At 39.5% G+C, this 19,670-nt stretch overlaps 1 protein-coding gene across 6 annotated transcripts in view; it reads right to left on the reverse strand.

The window, feature by feature from the left end:
• The window catches only part of RERE (arginine-glutamic acid dipeptide repeats), a 469,898-nt gene that overhangs the window by 347,226 nt on the left and 103,002 nt on the right, over nt 1-19,670 (reverse strand). For 2 of the 6 annotated variants that reach the window (XM_012473625.2, XM_012473621.2), the window contains exon 1: nt 7,233-7,299. The exons of the other annotated variants lie outside the window; for them this stretch is intronic. The gene's annotated coding sequence lies outside the window, so the exon portion shown is untranslated. Of the gene's footprint in view, nt 1-7,232; nt 7,300-19,670 lie in introns of those variants that run through there. 6 annotated transcript variants of the gene reach the window in all.

Genomic DNA, 19,670 nt, shown 5'->3' on the forward strand with positions numbered 1-19,670 from the left:
TCAGGCAACAGAAAGAAATAAAAGGGCATCCAAACAGGAAAAGTAGTCGTCAAAGTATTGCTCTTCACTGACAATATGATTCTATACCTAGAAAGCCGAAAGACTCCATCAAAAGACTCCTGGTACAATAAACAGCTTCAGTAAAGTTTCAGGATACAAAGTCAATGTATGAAACTCAGCAGCAAGTCTATACCCCAATAATGTTCAAGCTGAGAGTCAATCAAGAATGCAATCCTATTTATAATAGCCATAAAGAAGTAAAACAACTAGGAATACATCTAACCAAGGAAGTAAAAGATCTCTGCAAAGAGAACTAGAACACACTGCTAGAAGAAATGACAGATGGGCCAGGAGTGGGTCTCACGCCTGTAATCCCAGCACTTTGGGAGGCCGAGGTGGGTGGATCATGAGGTCAGGAGTTTAAGACCAGCCTGACCAATATGGTGAAACCCCAACTCTACTAAAAATATAAAAATTAGCTGGGCATGCTGGCACACACCTGCAGTTCCAACTACTCGGGAGGCTGAGGCAGGAGAATCACTTGAACCCAGGAGGTGGTGGTTGCAGTGAGCCAAGATCACGTCACTGCACTACAGCCTGGGTGAGAGCAAAACTCTGTCTCAAAAAAAAAAAAAAAGAAATGACAGATGACACAAATGGAAAAACAACATTTGAAGCTCATAGATTGGAAGAATCAGTATCATTAAAATGACCACATTTTCCTTAGCAATCTACATATTTAATGCTATTCCTATTAAACTACTAATGTCATTTTTCACAGAATTAAAGAAAGTAATTATCAAATTCATATGGAATCAAAAAAGAACCCGAAGAGCCAAAGAAATCCTAAGCAAAAAAAAAAAAAAAAAAAAAGCTGGTGGCATCACATTACTGGACTTCAAACTATACTAAGGCTACAGTAACCAAAATAGGATGGTACTATCACAAAAACAGAATACAGAACTCAGAAATAAAGCCATACACCTACAACCATCTGATCTTTGACAATGCTGACAAAAACAAACAATGGGTAAAGGACTGCCTATTCAATAAATGGTGCTGGCATAGCTGGCTAGCCATACGCAGAAGAGTGAAACTGGACCCCTACCTTTTACCATATACAAACATTAACTCAAGGCGGATTAAAGATTTAAATGTAGGACCACACACTGTAAAAATCCTATAAGAAAACTTAAAAAACACTATTCTGACCCTTGGCTTTGGGAAATAATTTATGTCTCAGTCTTCAAAAGCAATTGCAATAAAAACAAAAAATTGACAACTGGGACCTAATTAAACTAAAGAGCTTCTGCACAGCAAAAGAAACTATCAACAAAGGCAGGGCATGGTAGCTCATGACTGTAATCCTGGCACTTTGGAAAGCCCAGGCGGGCAGATTACCTAAGGTCAGGAGTTTGAAACCTGCCTAACCAACATGATGAAACGCCATCTCTACTAAAAAAAAAAAAAAAAAAAAAAACAATTAGCCAGGCATGGTGGTGGGTGCCTGTAATCACAGCTACTCAGGAGGCTAAAGCAGGAGAATCGCTTGAACCTGGGAGGCGGAGGTTGCAGTGAGCTGAGATCGAACCACTGCACTTAGCCTGGGTAATGGGGTGAGACTCCATCTCAAAAAAAAAAATAAATAAATAAAATTGTCAACAAAGTAAACAGCCTATGAAATAGGAGAAAATATTTGTATATCATGCATCTGACAAAGGTCTAATACCCAGAATCTATAACGAACTTTAACAATTCAACAAGCAAAAAAGAACCCCATTACAAAGTAAGCAAAAGGCAGTAACAGACACTTTTCAAAAGAAGACATACAAGTAAGTGGCTAACAAATAAGATAAAATGTTCAACATCACTAATCATCATCAGAGAGATGCAAATCAAATCGACAATGAAATACCATCTCACGCCAGTCAGAATGGCTATTATTAAAAAGCCAAAAAACAAGACACTAGTGAGGCTGTGGATAAAAGGGAACAGTTATACACTGTTGGTGGGAATGTAAATTAGTTCAGCCACTGTGCAAAGCAGTTTGGAGATTTCTCAAAAAACTTAGAACTGTCATGCAAACCAGCAATCCCACTACCAGGTATATATGCAAAAGAAATTAAATCGTTCTACCAAAAAGACACATGCACTCATATGTTCACTGCAGCACTACTGGAATCAACCTAGGTACCTACCAGTGGTGGACTGGGTAAAGAAAATGTGATATAGGCAGGACACAGTAGCTCACACCTGTAATCCCAGCACTTTGGGAGGCCAAGGCGGGCGGATCATAAGGTCAGGAGATGGAGACCATCCTGGCCAATATGGTGAAACTCCATCTCTACAAAAAATACAAAAATTAGCTAGGTGTGATGGCACATGCCTGGAATCCCAGCTACTTGAGAGCCTGAGACAGGAGAATCGCTTGAACTAGGGAGTCAGAGGTTGTGGTGAGCCAAGATTGCGTCACTCCACTCCACTCCAGCCTGGCGACAGAGCGAGACTCCGTCTCAAAAAAAAAAAAGTAAAGGAATAAAGAATGGCTACTCCACAGGCAGAGCAGCCTATATTTAACATTTTAAAAAATGTTTAAAATAATAAAGTTGGTGGGTAAAACAACAAAAACATCTTTAAGTGATAGAGCAACAGAATTTCTCCAGCCACATTCCTGAGAGACAGCCACACTAAAAAAAACTTGGTTCTCTGCTTCTGTAGATAAAACTCGGGTTGTTTGTGTACAATATAAACTGGCCCAACTGAGAAATCCTCAAGAACATGCAGAAGTAGGTACTTCCACTGTCATTTTATTACTCTTTATATGTAGTATCTAGTATATAATTAGTGCTCACTATATTCAATATTCCTATTTTCCCATGCTAAGCACACAAGTAAAGTTGCTACTGCTGTTGATGTTCAAAACCAGAAAAGACCTGAATACACTACTGTTTCTACCCAGCTATTTTTAAATTATTGGTAGATAATGTGGTGAGCTACTGGTAAATACAGCTGTGAACACAGCAGCACACACCATCTGGAGGCTTTTGACTTAAGCAATTTTTCAAATGCACAGTATATTCACACTTTTTTATTCCTTCGAAGCCCACCAGTCACATATAAATGGACCTTTCTTAAAACTACAACTACAAAAGCTCATTCATCTTGTGGAAAACAAGATATGAGAAACAATCTAATTGTCCAGCTTCAGAACAAGTGATTATTTCAAATAATTAACAGCATAAACACCTTACTTTTACTATTTTTATTTTATTTAATAGATAGAGACAGGATCTTGCTATGTTACCCAGGCTAGTCTTGAACTTCTGGACTCAAGAGAGAAGTATATCTTCCCAATATAGCCTCTCAAAATGCTGGGATTACAGACGTGAGCCACTGCACCTCGCCTCAACACTTTACTTTTATAATGGTCTCCCATACTTACCCATCATACTCTTAGTATCTTAACAAGCAGCTTCTGATTAATACTCTAAAATTAAATGTTTTCTACTTCCCACCCCCTCAGTGAGACAGGGTCTTGCTCTGTTGCTCAGGCTGGAGTGCAGTGGTGCAATCATGGCTCACTGACATGCTCAGAAATTATCTTTGCAAGTTTCACAAATCATCATGCTCATTTTTATTTGTCTTGTCTTCCTCCACTGGAAAATAAATGCTATGAGAACAGAGGCTTCATCTTATCTTCAGCAACTAAAATAGTACCTAGTATATAATTAGTGCTCACTATATTCAATATTCACTATTTTCCCATGCTAAACATGGTTCTAAGCATTTCATATACCCACTAGGCAGACGCATTATTTTCTGGTATGAGAAAACAGTCACAGAGGCTAAAAAAAACTCACCCCAGGTGTCACAGTGAGTAAGTGGCAAAACTAGGAATAGAACTCAAACTAAGACAGCCTCGCTATTTACCATTACTGAAGAAATTAATGAATTATACCAGAGTTCCATGATACATTTAAAATTGAGTAAAATTATGCTAATATTCCTACTCACTAAGCATCAACGTTGTTTTTTTATTACAAATGTTTAAGTATGTCAACTATTTCATGGATTAATTAGATTTTAGAGGACAAGTCTAAGACCCCAATCATCACTAATATTCGGAATTGGATAACGTGGTCTGAAAAAAGACTTACAAATGAACTTGTGATATAACCTGTTTGAACTGGATATAGAATACTTTTCCCTCCATTTTCCTTGGATTCAGCAGTCTGCTGCCAATCTAAATGTTTTAATTTCTTTTAAATAGAGAAAACATTTTCTACATAAGTTACAATGAAATTATCACGTTTTCTAGAAAATATTGCAGTCTATTGCTTCATTCTAGGTTGTCTGAAGATGGACCAATTTCTCCAATGAATTAAAAAATATCTTAGTCTGAGACAAGCTCTCTTTCTACCCAACCACACCCACAAGATCTCACCCCCTAACAACCCTCAGCCCCCATCTTTTATCAGCAAACCGAGGCCTCTGAAAAAGGTACCACATTTATAACATAAGCTTTAGTTATAAACAGACTTCAATCAAGTTTGTTTCTATGACTTTTGCTCCTTTTTAAAAATGCAGTGAATAACAGCTCTAGACAGTAGTGTCTCCTCAAAAGGAAAGCATACAGTAAAGAGACCAGACCACTGAGAACCCATGTCAGTCACATTACTATTTTACAGCCTGAAAAGCCTAACTTTGTTACATGCCTATATTCAAAACTCAAATCTACTCATAAATGCTTTCTAATAATTTGAAACCAATGATACTATGAAGTATAAAGTTGGCCATACATGCCCCTGAGCAGACATTTCTAAAAGCTTCTATTTATCACCTAGTCCATGGCCAAACTGCTGTTGCTCAATGGCTTGTTCAGGTCCTTTTGTACAATGTAACAAGAGGTAAGAGACGAGGGGGAAACATTCTAGCCACCTTATCTCCAATGATGCAAACATTTATTTCTGTTTCAGTTTTACAAACTAATCCTAGACTAGCAAACAAAGAACCCACTTTTTATTGTCCATTTTGACACAAAACATTGGCTTCCTATGTCATTATAAAATGGATGGCTCCATCGGCTTCTCAGACCACACAATAGCAAGCAAAACCCTTTGACCTTGGAAAGCATGGTAAATATAACACCTACTAATAAGTTACATGGTTTACCAATTTCCTCAGAACCAAAAATAAATCACTCACAAGTAAACTATTAAATAAGTAAACAAAAGCTTGTCTTGTTCTATCACTAGCTTAAAAGCAAGCACCATGGCATGGGAGCGAGGGTAAGAAACACAGCCAGCAAGACCATAAAACCTCCAGTGTAAGATAAAACTACCCTGCAGGAGCAGCCAATGCATTCTGACCTAACAGCTGTACACAGTTGCACTAATTAAAATGAAAAGCTAGTCTGCATCACACACAGACAATTCACTGAACCTTACTGACAAGTCGACGGGGTTTACCATCACAGTCTTCCCTTCCCTAACCTACAATGTAAAAAAATAAATTGCAATATAGCTGAAAGTACTGGGATGGGGGTGAGGGGAATAAACACACACACACACACACACACTCACTCACTCTCTCTCCCCCCACCCCCACTCTTTCACTCTCTCAGGCATTTCAGAAATAATCACAACCATGTAGATTGGAACATATCCTATAGGCTATAAAAACACACACACAAAGGAAGTGGTACAGCTACATTACGTCAGCTCTTGCCTCAATTCATAAATGCAAAAACCACAAAACAAGACAAAAATCTAAACGGCCTTTTTCTGGAAACCTTAGAGTGAATGAATGTGGGTTAAGTCTTTAAATATGTTATTGAACACTTCTCGCTGATGCATTGCTTTCAACAGCCACGGGGAGGGAAAAAGTGTAATCTTGTTCAATTCTATCATGCAACCAGATCAAATAACATTTCAAGTGCAGCCTGCCAAGCGCCAGCCCAAACCAGAGTACAATGAGCGCTCAAGTGCTCTGGACTGAAAAACCATCTTTCACTAGTCCCAGGGATCTTTATAAAATAGTTTAAACACTACTAAATTACAGTTAGAAAAAAAAAAATACACGCTCAAATCTGCTGCCCCCACACTATTGTGAAATTGCTGTTAAGCATCTAAAAATCTGCCTTGTGTAATTTACTACGCAATGTAAATATTCAGAAAGCTAACTGCCTCTTAGAGCCCAAATCTAACACACGCATAAAAATGTAGAGTAGGTTGTGCTTCTGGAAATAATTGCCCACAGATCAACGTGCTCACATGGGATATTGCTCCCATCTGTAAGGTATCAAATCATGTCTACCTTAAATTTGGAGTTTCCAGAAAGAGGGTGGGGGAAAAGCCAGAACTCAAAACATTAATTTTGGCACAGAATTGTAAGGACTTTGTTAAATCTGTTTTCAACTTTTACTCAGCGTCTCAATCTTAAAGGGAAAATGAAATTCCTTTGTAGACACCCGTGTTCATTCACAGACCATTTTTTAGATTTTCCGTGCGGCTGAGTGGCCTCCAGCCAAACAATGCCCACAGAGCGCGGGGCACATGTGCGCCAGGGAAGCTTAAAGGCTGCGAGTAAAACAAAGTAACCTATTACAGGAGTTTCTTTCTCAGCAAACAAAAAGCGGTCAAGCAGGTCTCTCTATAGTTTCAGAAAACAAGAGTTGAGTAAACAAGAGAAGAGAAACAAGGAAGACAGCACCTCACACCAAAAAATTCTTTTAACAATTTAAACGAAAAACAATCTTCTACGAGACTATCTCCGCATTTTAGCGCCACTCAGGCAAAATAACAGTAGTTTGGTCCAAGAAGAAAATTTCATTTGTCACTTAAGTAGCCTCAAATCAAGTCCATCAAATTCATTTTATTTTTAAACTTCAATTTATTTCACAGTGAAGCAATGAAGTTTCTGATCAAACAGCGACTTCAGCATTATACTTCACTCAGCTTCAAAAGCGCTTTCCTTTCACAAGAAAAAAATACATATATATACGTGTATATTAAAATAGTGTTTTCTCTGCCCCGCCCCCCCAAAAAAAACTGTTTTCTGTTCGATTTATTTGAGATTTCCAGAGTTTGGAGCTATTTAAAAACTAGTGAGCCCAACAGAAATGCAATGGGACTCGGCAAATACAGACTCCCCGTTCCTGGAAAGCCACCATCATTCTTAGGAACACCCGAGTTCATCTTTCCAAGGTCGGCTGGAACACTCCGTGCACCCACCTCGAGAGCCCCCTGCCCGCACTTGTCCAACTTTCTGGCCCGAGACTTGCGTTCCCCTCGCAGCACGAGGCCGCCGGCCACTTGCCTGCGGCCCGCTGGCGGCAGGAGCTGAGCCCGCGGGCCTGGTCCTCCTCCTCCAGCGCAGGGCCCCGCCAACTCCGGGCCCGCGGGAAGGGGCAGCGCGGGCGGGCAGGTGGGGGCTCGGGGAGTGAAGTGCACTTGCTAAAACAAAAGGAGGCTCGGAAGACCGCAGGGCAGGGCGGCACGGGCACAGGTCCCAGCGGCTTGGTGGCTCTGGGAGGCGGTGGCCGCGCGGGGCCCCGCCCGCGGCTAGGGATGGGGCCGCTCCGGCCCGCGCCTGCTGCCCGCAGCCGCAGCACTCGGCTCGCGCTCCTTCAGCCAGGGCGGCCGGGCCAGCACTGCCACATGCCGGTGACCCAGACACTGGGAGAGAAAGAGCAGCCTTCCATAGACGGCGGCAGCCGGCAAAATCTGGGCTGGAGCCCAGCCCGCTCCGCGCGCGCCCCTGCCGGCCGCCGCTGCGGGCGCGCACACACACAATGCCAGCGGCAATTTTATCTCCTTCGTTGCTTGGCCACCCTCCACCCCCTCCAGTCCTCCCTCCTCTCCGACAGCCGGAACTGGGAGCCTGCGTGATTGATGGCAGCTCTTAATAGCATGGTCAGCTAGAAAATGCATCTGCAAGCAAGATATTAAAGAGGCAGCGCATCCCTGTGAGTGATCAGCATTTCACACATCCTAGAGCTGCCTCTGCTTCTGCCAGGAATATTAATGCCAACCATCTCTGACGTCTAACAAATGCAGATGAAACAACCAACAATCACAGACAAGCTAAACATTTGTTTCAAAGGTGCACCGGGAGAAAGCAGCATTATTTGGTGTCAAACAACATTTCTGACCCCCGTTTTCCTTTCACATTAAGAATTCTCTGTAAGTCATTTGTTTAAAAATCTCACCGATTCCTTTTCCACAAGTAAATAAAGATCCATCTGTTAGACAAGATATAGCTTAAATTGTGCATGATTGAAATTCATCTAATAACGAAGAAAAATAAATGCACATTCCTTACCACGTGGCTTTAAATAAACATATAACCTACCAGCGACCAGATTCCAGACTCCCTCATTAATTCGATTTTTAAGTGCATCTTAACAGACTACCAACTGTTAATTTCAAACTAGTTACTTACCTACCCCCAATTAAGTCTAGTAAAATATATATATCAACTTCTAAATTTTATTAAAATTAAATCCAACTACATTTAAACCATATCTCTAGTGGTGATAGCTAAGATCATTTTGTCCTCTCAAAGAAGACATCCTATAGGAATTTTTAAAATGTATTCCTATAAATTACAAATTCTAAGTATTAAGTTCATTCAGTGTCAACCCAAATTAGAAAGGTATAAGCTCAAAATTTAAATGATTACTTCTGGTATCTTCACTATTACACCTTTCCCCTTCCAGGCAAGTTTCATGGAACTCTCAAATAGCTTCATAAATGTTAATTAGACTTTCCAAGGCCCCATAAAGTGGCTGTATAATCAGATACCCTCTTTCTAATAAGCAGAGAAATTTAGACAGATTAAAGTGATTTGCCTATAATCTCTCAATAAGATGGGGGTAGGGCCAGGCTGAATAGAAACCAGAGGTCCTGCCTTGTTGCCACAGATAGCCAAACAGACATATACATGCACATTTGCTATTTAAAGATAACTCGGCTGATCTCTTTTTAAAGACAAATTAAGTTATTCTACAGGAGATAGAAATATCTGTCTAAAAGTCCTAACACAGCACATGTACTGAGAGTAAGATGAGGCACAATGTCTTTGCCACCCTGAAAGGTGGCTGTGATCAAAACAAATCTGAGGTAGTCTGTAGTGTAAATCCAGCGTTGCTATAAGCTCCACTACACACCATTCCTCAGTAAAACCATCCTGAGGGGGATCTGTGACTTGAAAATCTGCTTCATAACCAAGTGGCTATGAGATTACTCCATATATGTCAGAGATGAAATTGATCCTAAAGCCTTGCTACAAAGCTACTCCTGTACTTGGACACACTTCCAATTTTCTAACCAGCTACATCCAGACACACAGCACAGGCTGAAAGGATTTTTTTCTTTTCTACAGACCATTTTAAAAGTGCTGGTTTACAATGAGGTGGAAAAGGCTGGTGAGAAGTAGCAAACTGCTCTATTCTGAATTCATACTGTACCTAGTCTCTCAGGGATTCTAAATGCTTTGACAGCATTTTATGACACTTAAATTCTTTTGTGCTTATCTTGCACCCGATGCTAATCCAACCTGCACCCAGCCCCCAACCTTCCAGTTACACCAGTTTTTCCACTTCCCCTAGGTAAATAGGGATTTCTACCACAGGCCAGCATGCTTCTTCCCACTAGAGCAGGAATAATCTCCCTGCAGCCCCCAACGGCCACTCACAGACCATTTAAAGTCTCCTTCAGATCTCAGGTCAAACATCACTTTTTCAGAAAAGCTTCCCCAGAGGCCCCATTCTAGGTCAAGTTCCTTTGTTATAAGGAACAATTCTTCTCACAGAATTGTGTTCCCCCCTCAGAGCACTGATACCGGTTTGTAATTCATTGGTGTGATTTTTTTTTTTATTAACGCTCATAGCACCTTCTAAACAGTTCCATAGAGTTCTACAGAGAAAGTTCTGTATGTATGCTCATCATATAGATTTGTGTCAGCTACACAAATCTGTGGAATGAATAAATGAACTGAGGTCAAGAACACTGCTTTTACTCACTCCATATATTCTCTGTACATTTCTTGGCACAAAGAAGCCTATCTCAAACAAGTAGCACCTATGCAAATAAGAATCTCTTCTAGTCCCAGCCACTCAGGAGGCTGAGACAGGAGGATCCTCTGAGCCTAGGAGTTTGAGTCCAGCAACATATCAAGATCCAGTCTCTAAAAATACAAAGAAAAAGAAAAAAATCTAGTAAAAAGAGGATCTGTATCCCTATTTCATAAAGATCGCTAGTTTATTCAAGCCAAGTTGTTCCTATTACCTGGCCATTAAGGGATATGCAAACAGCCACAGGTAAACTGGACAGAGAACTAAATCTTGTACATATACAGAGCAATATAAACAGAATATAAAACTTAGAAAGTATTTTATACACGTTTGTCTTCAAAGCTTCTCAAAATGCAAAAGTACTACCAAATTCTGCTGTGAATGAGGGGAGTTCATTCTTATCTCCCTTTTACACTGAACTTACTTTATTTTCAGGTTTTTTTCTCTAAATAACAGACCTCTATCTCTCTGACATGGAATCTTTCCAAAGAGGAACGCAATGGTGGCTGACCACTGCAAACCCCACATTCTGTTTCTCAAACTGAAACATTTGTTTTAACCCTCATTAATATGAGTTTGTAAATCACTTTGTGAAGAGGAGAAATCAAAGTTATTACAACAAGAACTACAATTTTTCAGGTGTTTTGCACACAAGCACATGAAAAAGTAAAAGAAAGAATAATTATGCAAGATAAATGAAAAAATACTAGATATGCCATATCCCTCCCAAATTAATACTCATTGTTACTGTCAGCATTCCACAAGGGATTCCTTGTTATCTCCCTGACCTGGTCTTCGTCATTGCTTCTTTTTGTCCTAAGCTCCATTCCACAAAAATTCCAGCTCATGGTTTCCATAACACCCACCATTTGTCAAAACAACCCTGTCAAGTTGAGTACCATTAACAGATAATGAGAGGAGACAACAGATGTGGCTGGAAGCAAAGCACTCCATATTCTACAGGCCAAAGCATGCAGCCAAGTGAGCTGACATCTGACTTTATCCTAACAATTATAATTAAATAGAAAGTCTAGTTAAACTAACATTAAAGCTATGACCAGAAACAGCACACAAGGGAAATGTGAATGTAACCTCAGCACTAGCTCAACAGGACACACAGTATTCCAGACCCTTAACCTGGAGCAACCACCCTGCATGTACTCTCTCCACCACTCTGCTCTGTCACAGTGAAGGAAGAATCTTAGCTGTATCTTCTAAAGATGGTAACTCTGGACCACTTCCCAAGACCACCAAGGCAGCAGGGAGACTGCATTTTTACATGAAAGTTTAAACAGTGGCACTCATTTAATAACACTAATAAGTGTCAAAATTATAACTACCAAGTTAGAGACAACCAACATTTTTTCCTATAGCATTATCCAGTACAACTACTCAGACCAAGTAATTTAGCTCACCCCAGTGTCAAAATGTCAAAAGTACACCCAAAAGTTATCAAGCAAACAGTGACTGAATCAAGGGTTGTATTAGTAGCAGTTAGCTATGTCTGCGTAGGATGCTAGGGTGGAGAGGATTTGATTTGTATGACAGTACTTCCCTTTTATTCACAGTTTCACTTTCCAAGGCTTCAGTTACTCACTGTCCACCACGGTTCAAAAATAGGTGAATATGGTACAGTAAGATACTTTGAGAGGCCATATTCATATAATTTTCATTACAATGTATTGTCATAATCGTTCTATTTTATTTTTAATTATTGTTAATTTCTTAATTTTCCTAATTTACAAGTTAAATTTTATCACAGGTAGGTATGTATAGGAAAATAGTAAAAACAGGGTTCTATACTATCCAGTTTCAGGAACCCACTGGGGCCTTGGAACATACTCCCAAGGATAAGATGAAACTACTGTCCTACGTAGAATATGGAGTGATAGGCTTTGGCTCTGTGTCCCCAGCGAAATCTCATCTTGTGGCTCCCATAATTCCCATGTGTTATGAGAGGGACCCGCTTGGGGTCAGCTGAATCATGGAGGTGGGTCTTTCCCATGCTGTCCTCCTCACAGTAAGTCTCACAAGATCTGATGGTTTTGTTTTTGTTGATGTTGTTGTTGTTGGTTTTGAGGTGGAAACTCACTCTGTAGCCCAGGCTGGAGTGCAATGGCGTGACCTCAGCTCATGGCAACCTCTGCCTCCCAGGTTCAAGTGATTCTCCTGCCTCAGCCTCCTGAGTAGCTGGGACTACAGGCGCATGCCACCATGCCCGGCTAATTTTTGTATTTTTAGTAGAGATGGTGTTTCACCATGTTGGCCAGCTGGTCTCAAACTCCTGACCCACCCACCTTGGCCTCCCAAAGTGCTGGAATTACAGGTGTGAGCCACTGAGCCCAGGCAATCTGATGATTTTAAAAATGGGAATCTCCCTGCACAAGCTCTCTATCTCTTTGCCTGCTGTCATCCACAGAAGACGTGACTTGCTCTTCTTTGCTTTCCACCATGATTGTGAGTCCATTAAACCTCTTTTTCTTCCCAGTCTCTGGTATATCTTTATCAGCAGCATGAAAATGTACTAATACATGGAATTTCAATTTTAAGCAAACTATCTACTTCTTTTCCTTTTCCAACTCACCAAATGTCACTAGACAACAAAAAAATCTAGAGTTTTTAAAATAAAAAAGAAAAATATAAATTTTTTTGGCCAGGCGAAGTGCCTCATACCTATAATCCCAGCACTTTGGAGGGCCGAGGCAGGCAGAACACAAGGTCAGGAGTTCAAGACCAGCCTGACCAACCTGGTGAAACCCCGTCCCTACTAAAAGTACAAAAATTAGCTGGGCGTGGTGTCACGCATCTGTAATCTCAGCTTCTCAGTAGGCTGAGGCAGAAGAATTGCTTGAACCTGGGAGGCAGAGGTTGCATTGAGCTGAGATTGTGCCATTGCACTCCAGCCTGGGAACAGAGTGAGACTCTGTCTCAAAAAAAAAACAAAAGAAAAATATAAAATTTTTGAAACTTTTAGATTTAAAATTTTTTTTTCTTTTATTAAGACAGGATCTCAATATGTTGCCCAGGTTGGTCTTGACCTCCTGAGCTCAAGCAATCTACCCACCTCGGCCTTCCAAAGTGCTAAGATTACAGGTGAGCCACCGCGCCCAGCCCCCTTTTAGAGTTTTTTTAAAGTATATGTTCCTACAGAAAAGAATCCAGCAATTCCACGTAATAGGCTGAAGGTTTGCCAGGCTCTTCTCTAGAATATATGTACAAAAGCATGCACACATAGATAAAAGCATATATATTCATTTGAGGGTTCACTTGTTGATTTTTTATGTCACAAAGATGAAATCCTACTATTTATGCTATACAGCAACTCACTTCTCTCACTTTACAGCAGACCATTAACATCCCATTCCTATTTATAGCTGCACAGAACTGAACAATATAGGAGTCCCATAATTATTATATAACAAGCCCCTTACTGAGTCATTTTCACATTTTTTGCTCTTATAAACAGTGCTACAACAAACATCTTTGTGCATATATGTATTTCTACAGTGAAGGAATCCCTAGTTCAATGAATATGCACTTTTTCATAGAGAGTCAAACAGCCATCCAAAAGCTGTACAACTTAAACTTACACTCTTACCAACAGTGGTCCTATTCCCATACTCTCATTCTGGTTTTTTGTTGGTTTGGTGGATTATGCTCTCTCCTGGATCTCCTACCTTTCTGGCCAGCCATTCTCTTTCTTTCCATGACTCCTCCTACCTACAGGTAGTCCCTGTCAAGCCTTTTCTTATCACACTCTGCCATCTCTCATAAGTGAAGAGAGTCACTCTCAAGCTGCTTCTGTGTTGTCATTCCAAAATTTGATTTTTCCAGCTGAGCTTGCTTCTTAGCAAGAGACCCACATTTGCAAATGCCCTGTGAGTTCTGCCATAATGGCATTCCACAGACACTCTTAAATAATCCCAAACCAAATCAAAATGTTCTTCCCCCATGTCCTGGATTTCTCAACACAGTCCCAGGATACATCTTTTGCCCTGGTGTAAGTATTAAGAGCATGTCCTTTCTATTACGACTGACATTCTAAAACGTATGTGAAATCAGAATCATCACATTAAAATATCAAATACCTCAGCTTTTGGTACTACTGAATGATTCATATTATTTTATTTTGGTAATAGGTAACTATCATCTAATCCATAGTTCACAAACCTTAAATGCAAATCAAGGTCAGGCATATATTAACATACATTTTTAAATAACCTTCCTAATTACCTATCCATTATTTATATCACTTTCCATTCAGTCAATATTTATGATCTATTCTCCACATATGCTTCTTTGTAGGTAAAAGTGCTACACAGAAATATAAAATATTAAATCAATTAGGTTGGTGAGAATTACATCCACAGAAAAAGACACAGAGAACTATAAACACATTATAATAATGTTACAATAATTAGTCAAATACTCCATAAGTATTAGATAAACTCATTTGAGTTTTTATGTCTAGTAATGGCTAATCTTAGTATTTACTCTTTTATATTTAGTAATAAAATGTATGAGTTAATTTCTAGATAAATACTGTTGCAATCTACATAATATACTCTTGGAAAATAACTAGAAATAACATCAGATTATTAAAAAGAAAAAAAAAACCAGACAGACTGGCCTTTAGTAAAACTCTGAATAGGACACTTTATGAAATAACATAGGTATAAACATTAGGTTGAGCATTAATTACAACTTTCCTTTATGTTTTACTTTTCAACATAGTCCCAAACATATATTTAAGAGTGATAGGCCAGACACAGTGGCTTACGCCTGTAATCCCAGCACTTTGGGAGGCCAAGGTGGGTGGATCACTTGAGGCTGTAAATTCGAAACCAGCCTGACCAACATGGTGAAATCCCACTTCTACTAAAATTACACTAGCTGGGCATGGTGGCACACGCCTATAATCCCAGCTACTCAGGAGGCTGAGGCAAGAGAATCGCTTGAACCTGGGAGGCGGAGGTTGCAGTGAGCCCAGATCGAGCCACTGCACTCCAGCCTAGGTGAAATACTGTGACTGTCTCCAAAAAAAAAAAAAAGGAGTGATAAATTGCTAAGATTTAAAGTATTATTTCATGAAATAAATTACAAGCATTATAAAAATACATTAGATAAAAAAAAAAAATACAACTTTCAGTACCAAATTCACTTTACAAGAACAGAGAACAGAAGCACCAGGCTCCTGTGGGCATCACAGTGAACCATTCTGACATTAGTCATCAATCGAAGGGCAGGCCTGGAGGTTTTAGTTTTTGGAAGTGTGCAGCCGTCTCATGGATGTAGGATGTAAAATAAGCCTTAAACCAACTTCAGACAGAGAGCAAGACCTCTTAGATAGCATACGCTTTAAATATTTTTAAGGACATTTTCATTTCTGTTTCAAAACTCACTAGAGATCTCAGACTATATAGATCAAATTATTAAATTCCAATAGAGTGATACCTTGAAAAGGCAAGCAGAGTTAAGAAGAGGAATTTCTCATTTGGCAAAGTGTTACAGATTTAAAAAACAAAGAAAGTTTTGTGGAATGAAGAGCTCAGGGCCTCAGGGCCTCAATGGGATGTTTAAAATGAGGCCCCTGGTGTATTTTGAACTGATGATATATGATAAAATAAATTTGGAGATCCAGCCAAATGTACTGGAAGTAATCTTAAGGATAACTCAAAACCACAACTGGAATCAATGTCCTAAGAATTCAAAATATTAACCAGATAGATATTTGTATGACTAAAATAATGTATACAAATTCAAAATATCATTTTGCCCTTTATTATTATTGGTACATGTTTTTTCTAGTATTATATCTCCAATAAATGAAAATATTTTAAAATAAAATTACACAAGTATTTCAGAAAAAGTCTATACATGAAAAATAATGTTTCAAAAAATTAAACTGAGTATCATCTGCCAGTCTGAACATCAGAGGTAGCATTATTGATCCAGGAACTGTCTGCCTAAAAGCCAATAACTGCTCTCTAAAAAATGCCAGAAGACTCCAGTTAAAAATATACACTCGGCTGGGCGCAGTGGCTCACACCTGTAATCCCAGCACTTTGGGAGGCTGAGGCGGGTAGATCACAAAGTCAGGAAATCCAGACCATCCTGGCTAATACAGTGAAACGCCATCTCTACTGAAAATACAAAAAATTAGCTGGTCGTGGTGGCGTGCGCCTGTAGTCCCAGCTACTCGGGAGGCTGAGGCAGGAGAATCACTCAAACCCAGGAGGCAGAGGTTGCAGTGAGCCAAGATCGCGCCACTGCACTCCAGCCTGGGCAACAGAGTGAGACTATGTCTCAAATATATATATACACACACACACACACACAAACACACACACGCACAGGCACTCAAACATTGTATAATACGTTGGCTAAAACAAAAATCAAAAGAGGCTACATCTCAAAAAAAAATATATATATATATATACACACACATATATATGTGCACTCAAACACTGTATAATACATTGACTAAAACAAAAAACAAAAGCCAGTTTCAAGAATGTTTGACCTACACAACACAGGGTGGTTTCTTGTGTTTTCTTTGGAAGGGATTAGAGGTGAGTGAGACTGTCATACAGACAAATGCTGAACATACGTTCTGGGGTTTAAATTTAACTCAAAGAGCAAATACTTGGGCTTCAGGAAACAACAACCGAGTACAAAGGAAGATCCGGGCTAACTTCTAACGTTTACATCATCTGATTAATTCCAACAATAAAATCTAAACACTGATCAGCCCCTCCAATCTTCAGAGCAAGCTGACTCTACAGTGAAAAATATGAGAGCCAGCCGGGCGCGGTGGCTCACACCTGTAATCCCAGCACTTTGGGAGGCCGAGGTGGGTGGATCACGAGGTCAAGAGATCGAGACCATCCCAGTCAACATGGTGAAACCCCGTCTCTACTAAAAATACAAAAAATTAGCTGGGCATGGTGGCGCGTGCCTGTAATCCCAGCTACTCAGGAGGCTGAGGCAGGAGAATTGCCTGAACCCAGGAGGCGGAGGTTGCGGTGAGCCGAGATTGCGCCATTGCACTCCAGCCTGGGTAGCAAGAGCGACACTCCATCTCAAAAAAAAATATATATATATATATATGAGAGCCCTATCAGCTGACTCTGGTATGTTTAAACGATTATAATGTAAAGCATGTTCATTCTCGTAAGCGAAAGGAAATGACTGCCAAATGCTTCCTTTACAATCTCTCCAGAATAGGGCAGATCCCTTTAATGTGAGATTTTCCTGACATTCCAATTGTAGCAGACATTGAACAAACAGAGATGTATTAAAAGCCAACCTGGTTCTATTATCTTTTATTGAAGGCCTAGCAAAGATCAGACATGAGCCCTGTGCTATTTACATTTTTTGGTGCATTAATCACTTTTATACGTAAGGCTTTAGAAAAATTCAATAGATTTTTTTAAATTAAAAAAAAAAGGATGTAACCATAGCTATATTGGTCTTTTTCTCAGGAAGGTCAGAAAAGCTTTAAAAACAGGAAGTCTGTGCTATAAGGTTGAGAAATGTTTGTTTTAACAGCCTAAGGCATCATAGTTGCAGTCTGCAGTCAGCTGCTACGGAGGAACTGCAGTTTATTCTTTCCAGCCAAGGATTAATGTCCCTAGAGAAAAGGCCAAAAAGGTAGCCATATAACTAGAAAAGCACATTATCCTAAAACAAGACTTGTTATAAAATCTGAATCATAAATCTTGCAAGATACCTTTCAACATTAAATAGGAACTAATTTAGTAACTGGAGGAGGAACAGTTTGGCTTTTGTGATAATTTATAAAGGCTAAGAAAAAAACCATAGTAACCAACGCTAAGACAACCTCCTAGAAACAATTAGCAGTGGGTTAAGAATTGATGCTTGCCATTTTGTACATGTTTTCTACTGATTACCTCCATTTTAATCACTATACTAATATTAATTATTACAATCAAACATAAAAATGACACTTTCTTGAATGCAAATTCCTGCCAAAAAGGACAGATTAACTTTAAAAAAAAAATTGTATCCCTTATCAAATGGTTGGTTTCTGCTTTTAAGAATAATTTTTTTAAAAATTAAAAACTTTGGCCTGGCACAGTGGCTCACGCCTGTAATCCCAGCACTTTGGGAGACTGAAGCAGACGGATCACCTGAGGTCAGGAGTATGAGACCAGCCCGGCCAACATGATGAAACCCCGTCTCTACTAAAAACACAAAAATTAGCCAGGCATGGTGGTGGGCACCTGTAGTCCCAGCTACTCAGGAGGCTGAGGCAGGAGAATCACTTAAATCTGAGTGGCAGAGGCTGCAGTGAGCCAAGATTATGCCACTGTGTACTCCAGCCTGGACAACATGAATGAAACTCCATCTCAAAAATAATAATAATAATTACAAACTTCAACTACAGTGCTCAACATTCACAACATATCTAACATTAAAGGTATTTTATTTCAAAAATTATGATTTGCTGATTTCGTTCTTTATACTTAGCTTACACAGGCAATCAAAATGAGGCTTTTTCATTGTGGACTCCATTTCAAATGGAATTAAATGTTATATTATGAAAACTTTAATCCAAAAAATTAATATTAAAAAGCTAATATCAAATATTACATATTAAATATTAAAATAAATATTAAAATACACATTATCACATGAATTTAAAATTCATTTGGCTTTTAAAGGGTAGTGCCTGGAAAATCCTATCATAATAAAGTGCTTTAAAATACAAGCATAAATTAGCTATTACCACAAAGTTTGACATTCACCCCAAGAAGTGATTTTTCTATTTGATACTTATAGCTACCTTTAAATTTTTAAATATTTATTTTCTAATATCCCTAGAGAGGATTGAACTATTGCCATTTAACAGATGGGAGTAAAATGAAATTCTCTCAACTTTATCTTTTCCCTTACGGTTCAGAAGACATCACTCTAATAACTTAATCTTTCCAAGGGCATCATTCAAATAACAACTCATCCTAAAAGGCCCATGCTGGCTTTCCATTTAGTGTACACTGTATTATGCTCAGCTTCTTTTCTGAAAATTAAAAGCCAATAGAGTAATGCCTTCAAAATCTGGAGGAAAATAGTCTCCAACCTACAATTTTTTTTTTTTTTTTTTGAGAGACAAGAGTCTCAATCTGTTGCCAGGCCGGAGTCCAGTGGCGCGATCTCAGCTCACTGCAACCTCCACCTCCCAGGTTCAAGCAATTCTCCTGCCTCAGTTTCCTGAGTAGCTAGGACTACAGGTGCACACCACGACACCCAGCTAATTTTTGTTAGATTTTTAGTAGAGACGAGGTTTCACCATGTTGGCCAGGATGGTCTCGATCTCTTGACCTCGGATCCACCCACCTCAGCCTCCCAGAGTGCTGGGATTTTAGGCGTGAGCCACCGCACCCAGCCAACTTACAATTCTATACTTGGCCAAACTGTGAGATAATCAAGGATGAGTATAAAATAGGACATTTTCAGACACACACAGCCTCAAAACATTTACTTCCCATGCACCCTTCTCAGGAAAATACTTCACAAATGAAGAGGGAACCAACCAAGAACCCATGAAAAATGATCTCAGAGTCACATGAAA

The sequence above is a fragment of the Aotus nancymaae genome, unplaced genomic scaffold (genome assembly GCF_030222135.1).
Source record: "Aotus nancymaae isolate 86718 unplaced genomic scaffold, 86718_ANA_hifiasm-v0.15.2.pri h1tg000053l, whole genome shotgun sequence".
Classification (NCBI taxonomy): Eukaryota; Metazoa; Chordata; class Mammalia; order Primates; family Aotidae; genus Aotus; species Aotus nancymaae.